Here is a 17,494-nt window from a genome sequence, read left to right on the forward strand (position 1 = left end):
CAGTGTCATAGCCTCTCATGGCAGGCTTTGCAGCTCCTTTTCAGGGCTAGCCTGCAGGTGTGGCCAACCCCCCCCCCCGCCCGCCCGCCCCCTGGCAGGCTGGGCTGATGTCCCACCTGAGCCCTGCTCCCCCAGGGAGCTCCTGCCACCAACACACCCGTTCCTTCTTAAGTAAGGATGATATGAGTATGCTGCCCCCACTATTAGATGTGCTAGGCTGAAAATTAAGTGACTTTCTCTTCAGCCTTAATTATTTAACTGAATTGTTTTTAATATTACATTAGGTTATTATTTTTATGATGAGTGAAAGGGATTTTTTCCTTAGCTGAGTGTCTCACAAAATTCTTACTGGAATATCCCAGCTGTGGAAATTATTCCAACAACTTTATACTCCACAAAAGCCTGGGCATGTGTATTGCTCTTTTAAATCTCTTCCAAAAGCAGACCCAGGAAAGGCCCCAGGCTGCCACAGCCCCTCCAAGTCCAGACTCAGCTCCAAGCAGAACTCTTGTCACAAACTCAGGCCATCAAGGACTTAGTGCTCAAGACAGAAAGCAAGCATTTAGATGTTATAAACTACCTGTCCCTGAAAATTACAGTGAGTTTAAGAATTTTAACACTAATGTCAGTGATATATCTTTCTGCATAATCCTAGCTGCAGGCACAGCATCTTCTTAAATTGTAAATGGGGTTTGCACACATAAAGGCCTTTCATTCCCTCTTCTTAAAAAACTGTCATGTCATTTGTAGCTAAAATCGTTCCTCATTTTCTTCCTCTCCTGGTCTCCAGTAGCTTTTATCCAATCCTCTTTCCAACATCCATTTAGCACTTTTAATGAGAAATCTGAGAAATATGTGTGGTTCTGCTATGGGACAGGGACAGGAGGATGGACCACACAACCTTTTGAACCTATCTAGTTGCGTTACTCTGACAGTAAACTCCTCGGTCTGGTTCCTGACCCAAAGCAAAAAGTCATTTAGTCTCTGTCAAAATGTCAGGTGTGCCATGAAGGACAGGCAGTGAACTGTGGCCCCTGCCTTGCATATTTGAGGTCTCTTTCCAGGCTTTTTCCCCATGGCTTACATACAACAGGAGGGATCACCTACCTCCACAGTTTAATTCTGCATAGCAATGCTGCGCATCCGTGTACGAAGCAATGTCACACCTGCCTCCCCCGTTTCTTTCAAGCGTGCACAAAACAGCTGTCTTTAAAATTCCTTGAAGTATTGTGTAATCTTAGCAATAGCAGAGAGCACTTGAGAGCTCAGTGCATTACGAAGTCTAATAACAGTAACAATAACAACAATAATAACAGTAAGGCAGTGAAAGCTCAAGGATGCTGTGACTTTCAGCAAGCTGTAGTATTATTTTGAAACAGTCTACTGCAATGTTGGGAAACCTCACTCACCAGACAGCTACAGATTCAAAGACATCTTAGGGGGCAGGTAACACAAAGGAGGGCCTTTTAGTCCCAGATTGTGGGCATGAATCCGGCTTGTGTTGACTCCAGTAAAGGTGCTTACAAGCTGAAGACTCTTCAATACACTAAACCAGGATTTGCACCTTTTCACAAATCTGGGTTCAGCTCATTAGACTTTCTATGCATTTGCTATGATCTCACCTTGAGAGCTGTAAGCAGGTCAACTAAAGAGAGAGCTGAGGGAGAGGCTCCTTCAGCTCGAGTGCCGCTGCTAACACCTGTAGCACGGGGAGCTGCAGTGGCTCTGTGAGAGAGCTCAGCTTTGCTCTTTCTTCCTCTTCTTCACCTTCAGATTGCGGCTAGGATACAGTTTTGCACCAGAATCACTTGGAAGTTGCTGATGTACGCCTTGGACATGACAGCACGAGAGCAGGTGGGACACACAGTCAAGGGCTTCATCTCTAAACATTGACAAAAAATGTAATATGTGATAAATGACAGAAGTTGAGACCAAATACGTTACTTGCCTCAGCTTTTTAAGCCCCTGAAATTAATATGCTTTTAATGGGAAGCTAACCCTGAAATATCATGCACGGCTCCAGAACTCTCTTTCCGTCGTCAATATTCACTACACGGATATCTCTTGGGACAGATAGAAGCTGACAATTTAATAAATGAAGATGGAAGCAGAATAAGCTGATGTCTTAATCAACTCTACATTCAGAAACAAAGGAGCTATGTTATTTCTTCTTTATCCACCTTTTCCTCATCACTAGTTGATCATATCTGGTCATAGGAATTACTCTTCACCTTTCTGGCAGCCTCTCCTGTTTACAGTGTTTTGTTTTTTCCTACAGAGCATGTTTCCAGGGAGAGGAGAAAAAAAAAAGCAGCGTTTCACAGGTCTTCATAAAATTGTCACCAAATGAAATGTATGAATGTCATTCTCTCTAGTAAGCCCTTTCTCAAATAAACAGTCCTCAGCACGCCTGCAACTAGCAAGTTCAGCTACGGCGAGAGCTCTAAGCAGCAGCCTCTTCCCTAATTGCTTTCTACTCCACCAGCAATCAGCATGGCTGCTGCAGACTGGTGGGCACTGAACAATGTATGGGCAGGAATTTAAAATGCTGCCTTCCAAAGCATGCTCTGCTTCAAGCTGGTACTTGAATTCCTGACATTCTGTAATCATCGTAAATTCATAAAGCTTTGAGGGTGCAGGAAAACATGCGCCAGCCTGGGAGCCCACACGAAGCCTCGCTGGAAAGATGAATGATTCACTTGAAAGAAGATCCTGAAGCACAGATCAAATTTTAATAAGTCTTTGACTCTCTTTTCTAAATGTCATCTCCTAATGACACTCTGGAAAGATGCCGTTTCTCCTATCAGATTCTGTCTTGAAAACGCTCAAATGCTAAACTCACGGTAGCTGATAAGCCATCAGACAAGTTTGCTTGCTAGACCTTAAACTGCAAAGAAAGAACCTTTTGTGGTTTGTCTTCATGTTGTGATGTTGTTTGGATGTGCAGTACCTGCTTCTGTATTCAACTGCTAACTGAAACATTTCCCTGTTTTTGGAGAAACTGAAACTGTTACTGATCTGAATCTGAATTCCCCTGAAAATAAGGCCAGATATTCAGCAAAGTCCTCCTGCACCCCTCAAGCCCAAAATCTCGCTTTAGACACCGCTTTTTCACACAACAGGCCAGTGCTCAAGGAGCTGGCAGTGGTGGATCTGGGGCATGAGGCTCTGCCATGCCAGATGCCTCTGCGCACAGAGCAACCCCAGCGCCCGTGATGTGCTGGCTGCTCCCAGCACCTGGAATTTCTTCTATGCAATTACAGGTGCACCCTCACCAAACCAAGCATAAATTATGAACTGGAAATGGTGAAGTTTACTTTTTAATGGCCAGGAAGAGCCAACCCGCAATAGATTCGTGCACCCTTTGGAAGGTGACTTTGGGGAACCATCTGAGTTAATAAAGAAACAGCTGCATGAGGAGGTCACTATTTGCAAAGGGTAATGGCAGCAAAAGTCTTTCTCTGCCAGTCTAAATCACATCTCAGCCTGAAGCAAGTATGAGCTGCAGGGTTTTCTAGGGCTGTTGCTGTTAGTCAAGGATATATATGCAGTGAGCATATACCCTTGGCTGGAAATCACAGAGCTCCTGTGACAAGGAAACAAGGCTCTTGCCAGCTTATTGCCCAGGGCTACCCCTGGCATGTGATATAGCATTACTGGTGCAGGCAAATGTAAATAAGAAGATACTAAAGCAAACTTTGTTTACTGATGCAAACTGCCAAGCATAATATAAGTTTGCAGGGTGAATGCATGTCCCATCATAGAAACTAAAAAGACTTTATTTTTTTTCTCTTCATTTTGGGCCCCAGAATTTAATGGGCTTTGTGTTGAGCAGCACCTACATTTTTTAGTCTCTAGGAAAACTTCGTACAACCCCATATTATGCCCAGAGAGCACTGTAATTCTTATCAATGTAATGTACCCTGGTTCATTACTCATAGACACATTTTATTTCAAAAATCCTAAGCATCTTTTCATCCCACAACATGTTGATAGAAAATCCTCCTTAGTTATGGACTGATCTTTCCTCTAGCAAATGGGACAATAAGCCTACCTATTTCTGCTCTGACAATTTCCATGTTGAATCTTAAGGATTGTGTGCGTATTTTTGTTTTTACAGTAATGCACAATGCAGATGAACAACACAAATGAGCTTACAAACTTTTACCACATGTACTGAGTTCACCCAAGATTAACCTTAGTGCAGGAGGAATTTATCACTATCATAGAAAGTACAGGCAATGCCATGGTAACAAGAATCTAGCAAGGGATAACTAGGGATGTTGATAGACCTCATTGTGCACATGATTCACTTCTAAGACTGTTTCATCTATACTTTCATATCTGCTATGTTTTCAGGACTACTTTATAGTGAATTGTAATTTTGGAAGTTCTAGTTCTAAAGTGATCGTGAGATACTTGTGACCTGGAGAGTCACACTGAGTGCAAACAATCCCACCCAGATTAATAAAATGTTTAAAGTTTAAATTAATATTCGGTAGCAAGAAGGGCAGCAAAATCTGCGCCGCACTTTTTAAGCCAAGAAATTTCATGTGAACATTGAAACTATTATTTTCAGTTGTAGCATTGTGTTTGACAATTTGAGAGAGGTGTTCTTTGGGGTTTCAGCTGTTCAGTTTTGTATGCAAATTTAGTAATAAAGTTGTACAAATTTAGTAATAAAGTTGACTGAGATAACATATTTGATGTGCAAAGACTTTCTAACAAAATATCAGTAACATTTTCCCTGATGTATTATTGTATTATTAATGTATATTTTCTCATACCTAATGAATCCTTCCTGAATTATCTTTTTTGTTTGTTGTTGTCATTTGTTTTTTGCTGTTGTTGTTTGTTTGTTTGTGGTATCTAGGAGAGTTTGTATCAACTAAAAAAATTCTCATAAAATTCTGTGTGAAATTTTTATCATTTAGTTCACAGTATGTTGGTAAGAGTTAATTCAGTTCAATTAAAAGCCAAAACAGAAATAGCTAATAAAACATTGACAGTGAAATATATGAGTTTCTTTCTATAAAGAAGAAGCTGAATGAGGAACCAAATGTCTAAAAATAGGTTTAAATTTCTGAATGGTATTGAATTATTGAATTGCGTTCTAGTGGTGTAGACTAAATAATGGATTCACTAGATTCAGCCCTACAGGATTTACCAGAAGATCAGATAAATATAGTTAGAGACGTGAGTGAAAATATAAAAATGTCATCAAGAACTTTCAAAGAAAATTTTTTTTTTAAAAGCAGACTAACTGGAGACAAACTGAAAGAAAGAGATGGATATTGGCTGCTTAATTAGATAAAGCCAGTACCTTAATTTTAATGAACTTTCAGGAAATACAAGTGGCATTTAAGACCACAGCAATTTGCATCAACAAGTTCCTAATGGGTCTGATAGATAATATTGCCTTTAGCTAGAAAACATCTACAATAAGAGCTACTTAGCATTCCCCTTGTATAGAAACACATTCCAAACATTTCTGGCCAATTTATTTTAAATACTTTGTTTTCAAAATCTTCACATTTACACTGCAGAATGGGCAGGATTAATCAGTGCTGATAAGCCTAATTGAGGGCAGTTAGAGATGTGAACGTGAATATATAGAAAGCTACCTTTTAATGATCCCTTCGTAATTATCAATGGAGAATTCCCATTACTTTTTGGCAAACTGAAACAAATCAAAGACTCTGTTTATTAACAATCTGTGCAGAAACCACAGGTGTAATCTGCTACCATATCTTATGGTGCAAAAGCCGAGCAATGAGAGGAATATGCACACCTTTGGCAATTTTGGAACAATATAAAAATGTATTTCAAAGCTATTAAAATTTTTCAAGCAAGATCAGGAAAGATTTATGAGTTGGCGGATTTATTGGAAAGGCACACCTTTCCTGGACTTCAGCTCTTTCAGCTGTAGAGGAAGAAAAATGTGTTTTGTTTCTACTGGTTAAACTCATCAGAACAAGCAGAAACCCTCTGTATACTTCTGAACCTGCAAACATCTGCTGCAATTTGGCCAAATCATTTGGCCAGATGTCTATAAGCAACTAGACTGCAGATGGCAGCAAGGGGGGAGGGGGGGGGGTGTGACAGTCATTTGCCATCTTCCCAGTTGTTGGGAACAGAAGAGGACATTCCAAAGGATGGGAAGACATTCCCAGTGGCCACCTCTCCCTTCCTCCTTCTGGCACAGCTGGTGCTCCACCTGTGCCTGGGCTGTGGGCATTCCTAACGGTCTCACAGTAATTTTCAACCAGCTATTGGGGAATTAGTCTGAGCATTGGAAACTACAATTTTCTGTCTTATTAAAGGTGGCCTGAGGAATCACTCCATGTCAAACAAGAGCTTTGGAACTGCACGTGGTCCCCACAGGCATGGCGATAGACTGTAGACAGGGAATGAAAGGATGCGATGAACATTAGAAAAAGGAGAAAACATAATGGCTAGCCATGAAGAGTCTGGGAAATAAAGTAATATAAGAGAATGAATAACTGTGAATGCTTGATAACAGTCATATTAGTTTGCTTGGAGCGTTTTTTAGGTGCAGAAATGTCTGAAAAAGTCTGGGATGTGAGATGAAGGCTCTGTAAAGGCTTTTGGCTATTAGGATCTCCAGCATGGCCAACAGTGCCAGAGTAATGACTAAACTGGGGAATCTATTTTGGACAGCCATCCCGTCTCTGCCCCCTGTGCTGCTGCAGAGGATCCAGGTATGACCACCAACATCACCGATTTAGCAAAACTTTTTGACTGTTCTTACAGCATGATGATACACTGTGGTGATAGACGCCAGCTTGCAAAGCAGGTCCGGGATGTCACGAGAGTTGCTGCTCTATCTTCTCAGTGGGGGAGAAGCCCAGGTGCCTTCTTAGGAGGCACCTTGGGTGCAGAAACCAAGCCCATGGCCAAGCACCAGCACCAGTGAGCCGGTCCTGAGCGTGACGGAGCTCCACGCACTGTGAGGGGCTGGGGCAAGCAAAGGAGCTGAGTGTGGGCCACAGCTGACACCACACTTGATATGTATCTTAAGGAAAATATCATCTGTATAATGTGCCATTATGCACTGATGCTGCCACGCTTTGTTAGTTGCCTGTTTTGGGTCATTTCCTTTTGAGAAGCTGCTTGGGTGTTATTCCTGAGCCTGAGTGGGAACTACCAGCGAGTGCCGCAGGGGCAGATGTGCCTCCTGAGCTCTGCTTCGGTGGCTGCACTGTAAGGTTCTCCACCCAGCTCCAAAAATGCTTCCCTGTGGCGTCAGTCACAGCTCTTCCAAGTGCAGAAAGTTTCCAGGTGTGAGTTAGAAAAGTTAACTTTAGAAAGTGACAGCTTGCCCTTTTCGTTATCACTCTAGACCTCATACAAATATTTCTAACTTTTTTATTATTGTTATTATTATTGTTATTTATACAGGTACATTTGGAAACGTTCATCAGCTCAATTTTAGTCTTCTGAAATGACTTTGTTGCAGTGCCTATAAATGGCTATTGCAGATAGCTATGCATCGTTTCAGGAATTAATTGCTTATTAAACTCTTGGTTTGGGGTGGAAATGTATGGAAGATTTCTGCAAAGGCTGATGTTTGTGATATTAGCTGACTGCTTACTGTTAGAAAATTGAGAGCAATTATTTCAAATTAGAATCCACTGAGCCAACTCTTGCATGTTCAGATACGCGCCAAGTAACAGCTCTTAAAGGCCCATGAAGTGCGTTTAACCATCACCCTGTGTTATTGTGCCAGTACACACAGCATGCACACAAGTTTCTACCTGCTCAAAGATACTCAGAAATATATTTTCTCTGAAAGGGATATAAACAGTGCCTGTCATTTGTCACTGTTCATGAAACAGAAGAAAAAAGAAAAAAAAAGCATGCATTCACTGATAAAAAAGAGCTTTATTATGTCATTAGGTACACAAATTGGAATTTGAAAAAGTAAAGATTTAATTTAGCCACTAAGGGTTAACTTTGGAGAATTAATATAATTCTTGAGTCTCAGAAAAGCAATAAGATCCTGAAGTGAAGAACTAGGTCTGTATGTAGGATACAAATCTGCAAAGAACTTCCCAAAGTAGTATTTATGACACAACCTGTCGTCTTGCTCTCCAGTGGTCAGGCACTGCTGCAGTTGCTCCCTTTGCTGCCAACACCGACACACCTGGGTGTGAGCAGTAGTGGCTCCTGAGGACATGCAGGGCTTCCAAATCTCACAGCACAGTGTTACCTTGGCAATGTCTTGGGACTTTCTCTCTGGAGCTTTTTTTGATAAACAGCGATAAATAAATAAAGTTTTGCATGTCAGTGTATTGGTGATGTATTTCAACACCTACATCACTTCTTATTAGACCTACTCATTCTCAGTGCTTGTTTATCCTAGTGGAAATCTAATAAAAGACTTTCTCATTCTTTTTAATATCTTCTGTAACAATTACTGTCTATCCACCCTTGGTGATTATTTCTTATATTCTCATACATGGTCCAAATATTACCTTTCAGAGCTGGATATTTAGAGGCAGTTCGGATTTAAATTGTATAGGTAATGTAGCTCTTTTAATTGCATATTTTTCTGAATTTAGATTAAGCTAAATAATGGGTGTCATCCATTTCAAATTCAAATTAGGGTAACTTATTCCACCAACAAGTGAACTTTGTCTTCATAATCTAGCTCAGCAAGCAAGTGTGATGTAACATAGAAAGTAGTAACTGAGAGTGCTTTAACTAATGAATGCACCGTAAGAAATGCAGCTCCATGTTTGACAGCTGGACCACTGAATTTTTATTTTTATTTTTATTAATTGGGAGACCCTTACAATAACCTCTGTTAATCAGTGGCTAAGCAGCTCACGGCGCACTGTCAAGAGAACACTTACAAATGAGAATGCTGCACTCCCATTTAAAGATATAAATGGGAAAGTGTGCTATAGTCCAGTATTTGTTGAATTTTGCAGAATTAAATCCAGGCCACAGCGTTTTCAGTGCACAATGTGAGTTTATGGAATTTCATAACATATTTCTGTTCCACATAGTGATGTTTCCTCCTTTCATATAGTAAATTTTATAAAGGCAACTGTACCAAGAACAATTTGGGCTATTTGGAAAATTTGGAAAATTGCAATTTATGTAATACATTTAAAAATTGCATTTTATGTAATACATTTTAAAAAAAAGATGCGTTTCATCCAATCCAATATTCATTTTATAGAATTGCAATCCCCCACTTCCTTTATCGCTCTTTAACAGGCTGGCAGGAATGGGAATCCGAGTGCTCCTGTCCTTGAGCAATTTTAACAGAAGATGCTCTGAAGGGGTGAACTGTGCTGACACGTACTCTGCATAGGGGTCCTCTCCGGTCACTGGCAATTACAATCCCCTCTGAAATGTTCTGTAACACTCTCCATCCAAGCATGTTAAACCACTTTGCACATATTATATACTGACTAATTAATGAGGGCATCTTCAGAGATTTGTAAATATGATCTTCAGGTTATTGTTCAGGAAACTGAGGCACAGAGAAGTGAAACCCCTGTGGAGAGGACCCAGCTTGCCATCGCACAATGATGAGGAAGGAGCTCAGGTGTCCAGCTCCCACCACTGCTGTGTGCACACAAGACAGCGACCTATTCCTCACCACAGTAACCCCATCATTTTACTACTACTATTTTTTCTTTCCTTAAAAAGGCTGTGTTATGGAGGTTTGAATGTCATCAGGAAAAAAAGTTTGTTTAAACACTGTTAAATGTTTGACAAATCCACAAAACCAAGGAAATTCAGACTTAAGGCTGAAAATCCAGACTGACACTCCAGCCTTACCAATACTGCTACAAACCTCCTTGCTTTTGTGCTTGAAAGTCAGACCTCTTACTTTAGTAAATGCTGTTTTTTGTAGTTAAATTATAGTAACAAGTGCTCCAGTTTCACTAAACCCCACTACCTACAAGATTTGGATTACTCAAATGTAACCTAAATCCTTTCTGCTAGTGGTGTGTTCATTTGAAGATAAGTAATGGGGTAAGTAGGCTAATATTGGATCGGAATCTTCTATGGATAGTTCAGCACATCTCTAATTTTATTGTGACTATTTTTCTAGTTAAATTTAGATGAAAGAGGAAGACGTTTATTTCTTGCCTGCTAGTTGCTTCCCCCTCCTCCGCAAGGTATTGAGAATTCTGTTGTATAAACTCATACATACAAAGAAGTTACAAGTGCCAACCACAGTACCGTATTGATTTCCACCATACTTCCAGTGAATTTGATTATCCTGTGGATGATACTGGCCCACAATAATTAAGGTCCCAGTACTGTAACATAAGTTTGGTCCTCAAACTCACCTTGTTGCAGATACAGATCAAAAACATATTATTTATTTGTTTACTATGCTTTTAATAAAGTTTTGACCACTCAGATCCTACAAACATCAGTCTTCAAGTGGAGAAAGCTCAACCCCAGCCTTTTCTGGTAGTGGAAAATTGCTCACTTAATCTTTCCCCCATGTTCACACCCAACCAACCCTATCAGAAAGCACCTAAACTAGCCATGAAATTTATCACATTAGTAGATTTTAAGGCATCTAGAATTTTTCCATGAGAAAAGAAGGCTTTTATCCCTTCTTACAGGGAACGCACAACTAGGTCCTGTTTTTCACCTTCTGGAAGTTTTAAAATACTTAGCTTTTCCTCTTAACTCCTCTGCCTTTGATTTCCTGAAAATAAAAATTTTAAAAAAGATAGATTGTTTCTCTTGATGAGAGTGAATAAAGAGGGTGCTGCTATACCCTCTTCCCTTTGGGTTTCATCCAGCAACATGAACAGAATGTGGGGTTAAAAAAAAAAAAAAAAAAGATTAAACTCACCAACAAACAAACGAACAAAAAAGAAATAACACAAAACTAACAGAAAGGTTTGAGTAGGTCTGACATGGAAAACAGGCATAGGAATTGTGAACAAACAGTTCACCCACTATATAGCTTTCTGGCTAGAGCTTTATTGTTTTGAACTTTCCCTTTGGCACAGATTTAACTAGTGTTTGTGAATATTTGTCACCTACATTTTCTAGAGAAAAAGACCAGTGAAGGATGAAGCCTGACAACACAGATGAAAATACTGGAATAATTTTAAAGCACAATAAAAGCCTTACAATGCAGCAGATGAATTAGGAAAAATTTTGTGCGTACTGGCCTATCCTAACAAAATATAAATTAGAAAGGACTCATAGTGAGGATTTATGTCTGTCAACATGGAACTTAATGAAAAGCAGATCTTGCTTTATGTAAGACTCCTTAATGCTGGAAACCCAATCCCCAGCTTGGTTACAAGAGTGTAAATACAAACTAAGTCCACTGCGCCTGATGATCCTGCGGTGGATTTCCAGCTTGCTCTTGAGTCCAATAATTTATAGTAGAGGTGGATCCAGCTGTCAGCTAGCAATTTGCCTAGAATGAGAACAATATGTTCACATAAGCATAAAGATGCCCTAAACTTACATATTGCCACTCAGCTATTATTCATTAATGCTTTCCTCAATTATATTCATTTTTAAGCCTAGCACCTTACCTTTTATGCTCGAGGCATTTGCCTACAAAGTCATTTTAATATTCAAGCTACAGAGGTGTTTGCTGTCTTTGACTCAGTTGACATTTACTTCCGAGAAACTGAACTGAAGAGGCTGGTAATTTCTGTAAGAGGTGTTGGCATTAATTTTCTTGCTGTTGTGCCTTGTTGCTCCGGTAGTTCTTTGTAGATGCCAATATTGCCTAATTTTTTCCACTTTTACTTATGTTTGACAGGTTACTTATTGCTTATTGACTGTAGGAGTTTTATTGTGCAATTTTGCTTCCTCAGCCTTAGTATTCAGGAAAAAAAGACTTTGTCTCATGACAGGGTGTTTATCTGACACTAAGTCCTTTTGTTACAAGTCAAACATTCAAAGAAATTATTATAACCTCCACTACTTAACTATTAGCAAACTGTGTACACTTTCATTTCTGATTATATGGAATGAAGAAAATGTGATAATTTGCTGAGTGCCACAGAACTGTCTAAATAATGTTCAGTCCCCTTCTTATCTCTTATTCCTGTACTCTCAGACAAGGGAAATTACATATCTTTCATAGAAAAGGAATCTATACTCATGAGTGCGAGGATTAACAAGATATATTTTAAACTTGTATTACATCTTTAAAACGCAAAATGATGAGTACCTTATGGCAAGTATCTTTTCTAGGGTCATAGTCTGCCAGCTGAATAAGAAATAAAATTATAATGATTGGAGACAAACAGTAATTGCAAAGACAAATATTCATAAATGTGTTAAGATCGAGCTAAAGGCTTGGGTCAGTAATTATCTTTGCATAATACTGTTCAGTGTTAATACCCTGTTGTATTACTCATATAGATAGATATTAACACACAATTCCTTTCAGATTTATGGATCCAGACTATAAACAGAGCTGCTTTATCTGACTTGAGAGAAACTTACTTTTTAGAAGTCGGACCATGGTCTGTTTGAATAAAATGGCATGATGTGGAAAAGTCAGGAAAGACCTGATATCTTCATGATGTTTTTCTTCTTTAAACTCCCACTTCACATCTTTTGCTTCTTGCCAATAACTAGCACCGAATATATTACAGAGTAATCATCTACAGAAGGAAAAAAAACTTATGAGAAGTAATTTCAGCCAAAACACTCTGTCCCTTTCATGACAATAATTTGGAGGTTTATATCCACAACCCAGTTAATCTCAGTAGCTCAGTGGCCATACTGGTCTCAAGCCTTCCTGTATAAAAGTCACGGTATATTTTGGAAATGATTCTTTCTGCCAAGCCACCTTTGCAAGCACACATTTCATGTTTTGCTGCAAGAAGCAACTCAAGAAGCTCAAGTCTAGCCAAGGTTGTGTTTTTCCTCAGTTTGAGAAGAGTGGAGCTTGCCCAGCTGTGGAAATGCCAAAGGAATTTGTACAAAGACCATAAAACTCAAGCAAAACTGGGACATGATAATACCACACCTTTCTGATCGTAAAACTGTGGCTGTGTACATGTGGATAGGGAATATAGGCACTGCCTTTGTAAAGAGCCAGTTTTGTTTTTAATGCCCAGCATTAGCAGACAAAAATAGAAAGAAGATAACATTGGATCATCTGAAAACACTCCCAGATGCATGCTTTTGGCAGGTAATTGCATTTTCTTGCAACGTGATAAAGAAAATCAATGAATTGAATACAGAAAGTGTGAAATGAATATCTGTGTTTTAGTATTCACAAGAAAGTCAGCAGAATCTTGGTCAGCAGAAACTATCCAGGTCTTGTCAACATACAGGCTGCATGCTTCTCTGGGGAGGGGAGAAAAAAATACACCCACAATTGAAATATACAATAAAATTATGAGAGTCCCATAGTCTGTTCATCCCTTTCCAAGATTCACTTTACTTGCATACTATACTTCAAAAAACAGAAGAGAGCAGAAGAATAAGTTGCTGATTTAGAAGGCTTGGCTCTGTAGTGACTTTGTAAAGGCAGAGAAAACAGTTCTACAATTGCAGAAGGTGAGGTTGATATGGATATAGAGTTTTGACTTCATGAACTAATCAGATTTTTTCAATCAATTACCCTAATCCAAACCACTAGGAGGCAAGCATCCGTCACCCGACTACATGACAGCAGGGACGCCGCAAAAAAAGTCCTCCGTTTTTGCAGTCAGAGTCCAGTCCAGTGGAGTGGCTTAGTGACAGCATGGGGTTGCACACTCACCACTTGCACACAAGCTCTCCGGTGCTGAGCCAGACTTACCAGCTTCCCAGCTGCAACTGCTGCTGAGCCCCTCTGCCGGGAAGGTACTTCTTAGTTCGCACTGATATTGTGTAATAAGGGAGTTTATTTGGCTATCGGCAGCGTTTTTGTGATGGGCTTTGGGTTTTCTTCTGTGCTGATAAAAATGGAATTAGCAGGTATTAGCAACTAAATTAGTTAGCAGGCATTAACAACAAAAGGAGTTGTTCAGGCTCACTGAAGCAGACATAATTCTAGTTACAGGTAAAAGATTTTTTTTTATTCAATAAATTGTTTATTTGCATTACTTTTTAGGCATTATCTCTTAAGAAATTAATTCCTCTTACCACAGCCCAGCGAACTTTGACAGTCTATTTGCCACTGCCTTAGACTATTGCTTGTGGAGAAGAAACCCTTGCTATCTTCTCATTTACTCTCAGACAATGTGTCTGTAATCCCCAGAGGGCTTCTAATTCAACCTCAAGAACAGCATAATTTCAAATGTCTCTAGAGAAAATGGAGTTACAGAACACCAGCTGCAGAAAAGTATATGTTCAGGCTCTTCACACCTGTGTAATTAGTGCTCTGCTGAATTCATTACAAATTATGAAAAACAATGATCTTATATATCACAGGATGTGGCACTGGCAGTTTCTTACATTGGCATAGAACCTATTTTTCGCCAAAACTTTATTTTGATCTCATATTTATTTGTTTAAACGTTCTCACCATATAAACCAGTGTTCAAACAGTCCCTTGTTTGGAATGCAAAAACGCATGGAACACCTCTCAAATTCAAGACTATAGGTAGATTAACTTATTTGGTTGCAGTATTTCTTCAAGCCTTCTATAGAATATAAGATTAATGAAAGTCAGGCCATCTTAAAATGAAATGAACTGTAGTACAACTGTAAACTGGGAATGACAAGTTCAGATTTTTCCTTCAAGCTTTTAAGCATCTCTACTAATAGCTAAAGTATTTCTGAAACAGTTTGACCTTTAAATTCTGTTTGAAAAATGCTTCTTTTCTTTTGGGAAACTGCCTCCACTGAATCATTTCCAAGCCTCTAGGCAACTTTCAGTATCAAATAGAGAGTTGTTACAACTATTTCTAAGATAATTTTAGAAGTGAATGATGAGAGAAAATTAGCCTTAATGTCCAAAAAGAATGGTAAAAAATATACAGAAACCCTCTTTGTAATGTCTATTTCATAATCCAAATATAAGTAATTTGATACAGACCTCCAGCTTTGTATGATTTCTGTTATGGAAACTAACATATTTCAATAGTAAGGCCTTTTGAGTTCCAAGCCCTAACTAATTGGGTTATGAACCCCCAGAGAGATTATTAAATTTTTTTATTTTATTTTATTTTTCTGGTATTTGCATTTCAGCTATGGTACTCATGGAAATATTTGTCTAGGCTAGCTGAGAATAATGATTAAAATAGACAGAATGTTCATGAATGTTCATCATCTATATATGTCTCGTAAGACGAACAGAGATTAAATGTCAGATTTTAATACGTTTTCTTTGCAGTACAGTACCTTTGATACAAACTAATAAAATTATATGACAATTTGGTGAATTACTATGATAGCAAATTGATAAATTTATTGTTTGCTACTACTTAAACAGGTAACAATGATAATTTGAGCTGCCATCAGAGTTAATGAGATTTCTATAACTGGGTCTGGCTATGGTGAAAGTAAGTGGACTCCATTATATGAGTAACAAACAGTCTAGAAGCTTGCTATGCAAAATGCCATCTTACGTCACTTGAATCGGCACACTTTGAAGATAAAGAATGCATTTTTGCAGTTTCATGTTTGAACTATACAGTTTGGAGCGCTGTACTTAGTGGAAATGGATAACCTCAGTTACCTGGTTGTGACCTGAAGCACTAGTAACAATGACAACTTGAACCTGGTAGACTACTGGAATAATATCTAAATTGGAGAGAACCATCAAAAAAGTTTGCCTCAATAAAAGTGGACAAATAGAATAATGAATAAATGAATAAACAAGTGAATAAATAGCATTATGAAGTAAATGACTTTGACAGAAAATGTCTTTTAAAAAAACTAAACAAAACAAAAGAGTCAGCACCATTTAATGGACAGAGACCTTAAATGACTGTGAGGAACATCAGATGATGGGCCAAGCCATATTCACATAAGACTGCCCTGTTCTTAAGCAGCGAGTCAACACTGGAAATTAAACTCTAGGATTTGTTAAATTGTTCAAATACACAGGCCCATTGGAATTTGCTTGAATAACTTCTCAACAGGTAACTTCGTTATCTGAATGTCTGTATTAGATTTTATCACGTAATATGATATACTCATGCTTTCTATTCATTTTAGACCAGTTTTGAATATTGTTTATATTTACCTATTTTGGTGTATTCAGTTCACTTCTGCTTTTGCTTCCATAGATGAAATTATGAATAAGCTATTAAAAATATGATCAGAAACTGTCTTTATCACACATTCATCCAATAAAGGTTCTTCACTGTGGCAATTTCCAGTCTCTACACAGAAATTTTTTGAGAATGTTACTCTGTTCCAGGTGTTTACTAATTTTAAATTAATTTAGTATCTGTTTAATAAAGCAAAACCAGTAATATCCAATGACAGCCTTGGTTGATCTAAAAGACAGACCTCCGTAAACCTTGTTAGCTTCTCTCCTAGGAAATCTAGGAGTTGGCACCCGCTCTAAGAGCAGCTGTTCTCACAAGTCTTACAGATGGCTGCAGAAAAGGAAATCAAATCCCCACTGCACTCAGACCTTTAATGAAAACTGTAGAAAATCCTGAACCAGTTGAAATCATCTCCAGGACCAGACTTGCCTTTTGTACAGACACGAAGCCTCAAAGACGGGCCGGATCCTGCACGTGCCAGCTGAGCGCCTCACCAGGTGCGCCCTGACTGCGCGAGCGCTGCTGAGACTGACCTTCCTGGGAGCCATAGCGCTCATCTCGCCATCATACCTGTGTATAACAGCAACAGCTATATAAATGTTTCATAGCTCTACATCGGTATGAAAATATATAGATAAAATACTACCTATATGTTTATATAAAAACTATTCTACAAGTTATATAGAAAGAGCTATTCCGACTACTCTGAGCATACACACAGAGCTTAAAGGACTAAAAATAGGAGACCTAACAAGGAATGCTTGTTTAAAAAAAGAACAGTAAAATGCTTTAATGACGTAGCAGCACGTTGGGTAGATAAGTGCAAGCCTGAAACACTGTTGAAAGTTAAATGATGTTAAGGGCAGTGTGGCACGTGGAAGTTTTGCAGTGCAATTTTCAGTGGCATAACGCAAGAGATGTTGGTCTCAAAATATCAAGGTCTGGAAGTATTTTGCATGCACTATAACTTCAGAGAGAGGCTGATTTATAGGGTCCCTGTGATGTATCTAAATGTCAAAAATACATAATTTATGAATTCATCTGTTTAGAGATCTATTCTTTTCCAGATTATGTATACTAAAATGACTATATTCCATGTAATTCTGCTCAATTTCTAGCAGATTACTCATTTGAAAAGAGCTGAGAAAATAAGTGTTTGCTATTCGTTTTGCACACAGAACAGATGTCTACAATGTGCTTTTGCACATCCTAACATGAAAATTTGGATTTGTCATCAATGATTGATCATCTCAGTGCTGCTTTCCAAATATGCCTTTGTTACTTATGCTTGTTGCCTTTTT

General features: G+C 38.8%; 1 long non-coding RNA gene across 1 annotated transcript; it reads right to left on the reverse strand.

Annotated features, from left to right (window-relative positions):
• Nucleotides 1-10,903: 10,903 nt before the first annotated feature.
• LOC121074920 lies at nucleotides 10,904-13,922 on the reverse strand. The gene is made up of 3 exons (XR_005822621.1): nucleotides 13,754-13,922; nucleotides 12,484-12,644; nucleotides 10,904-11,437 (listed from the first exon to the last, which is right to left on the reverse strand). It is a non-coding gene; the product is annotated as an uncharacterized LOC121074920 (long non-coding RNA).
• Between the last annotated feature and the right edge of the window lie 3,572 nt (nucleotides 13,923-17,494).

The sequence above is a fragment of the Cygnus olor genome, chromosome 9, assembly GCF_009769625.2.
Source record: "Cygnus olor isolate bCygOlo1 chromosome 9, bCygOlo1.pri.v2, whole genome shotgun sequence".
NCBI lineage: Eukaryota > Metazoa > Chordata > Aves > Anseriformes > Anatidae > Cygnus > Cygnus olor.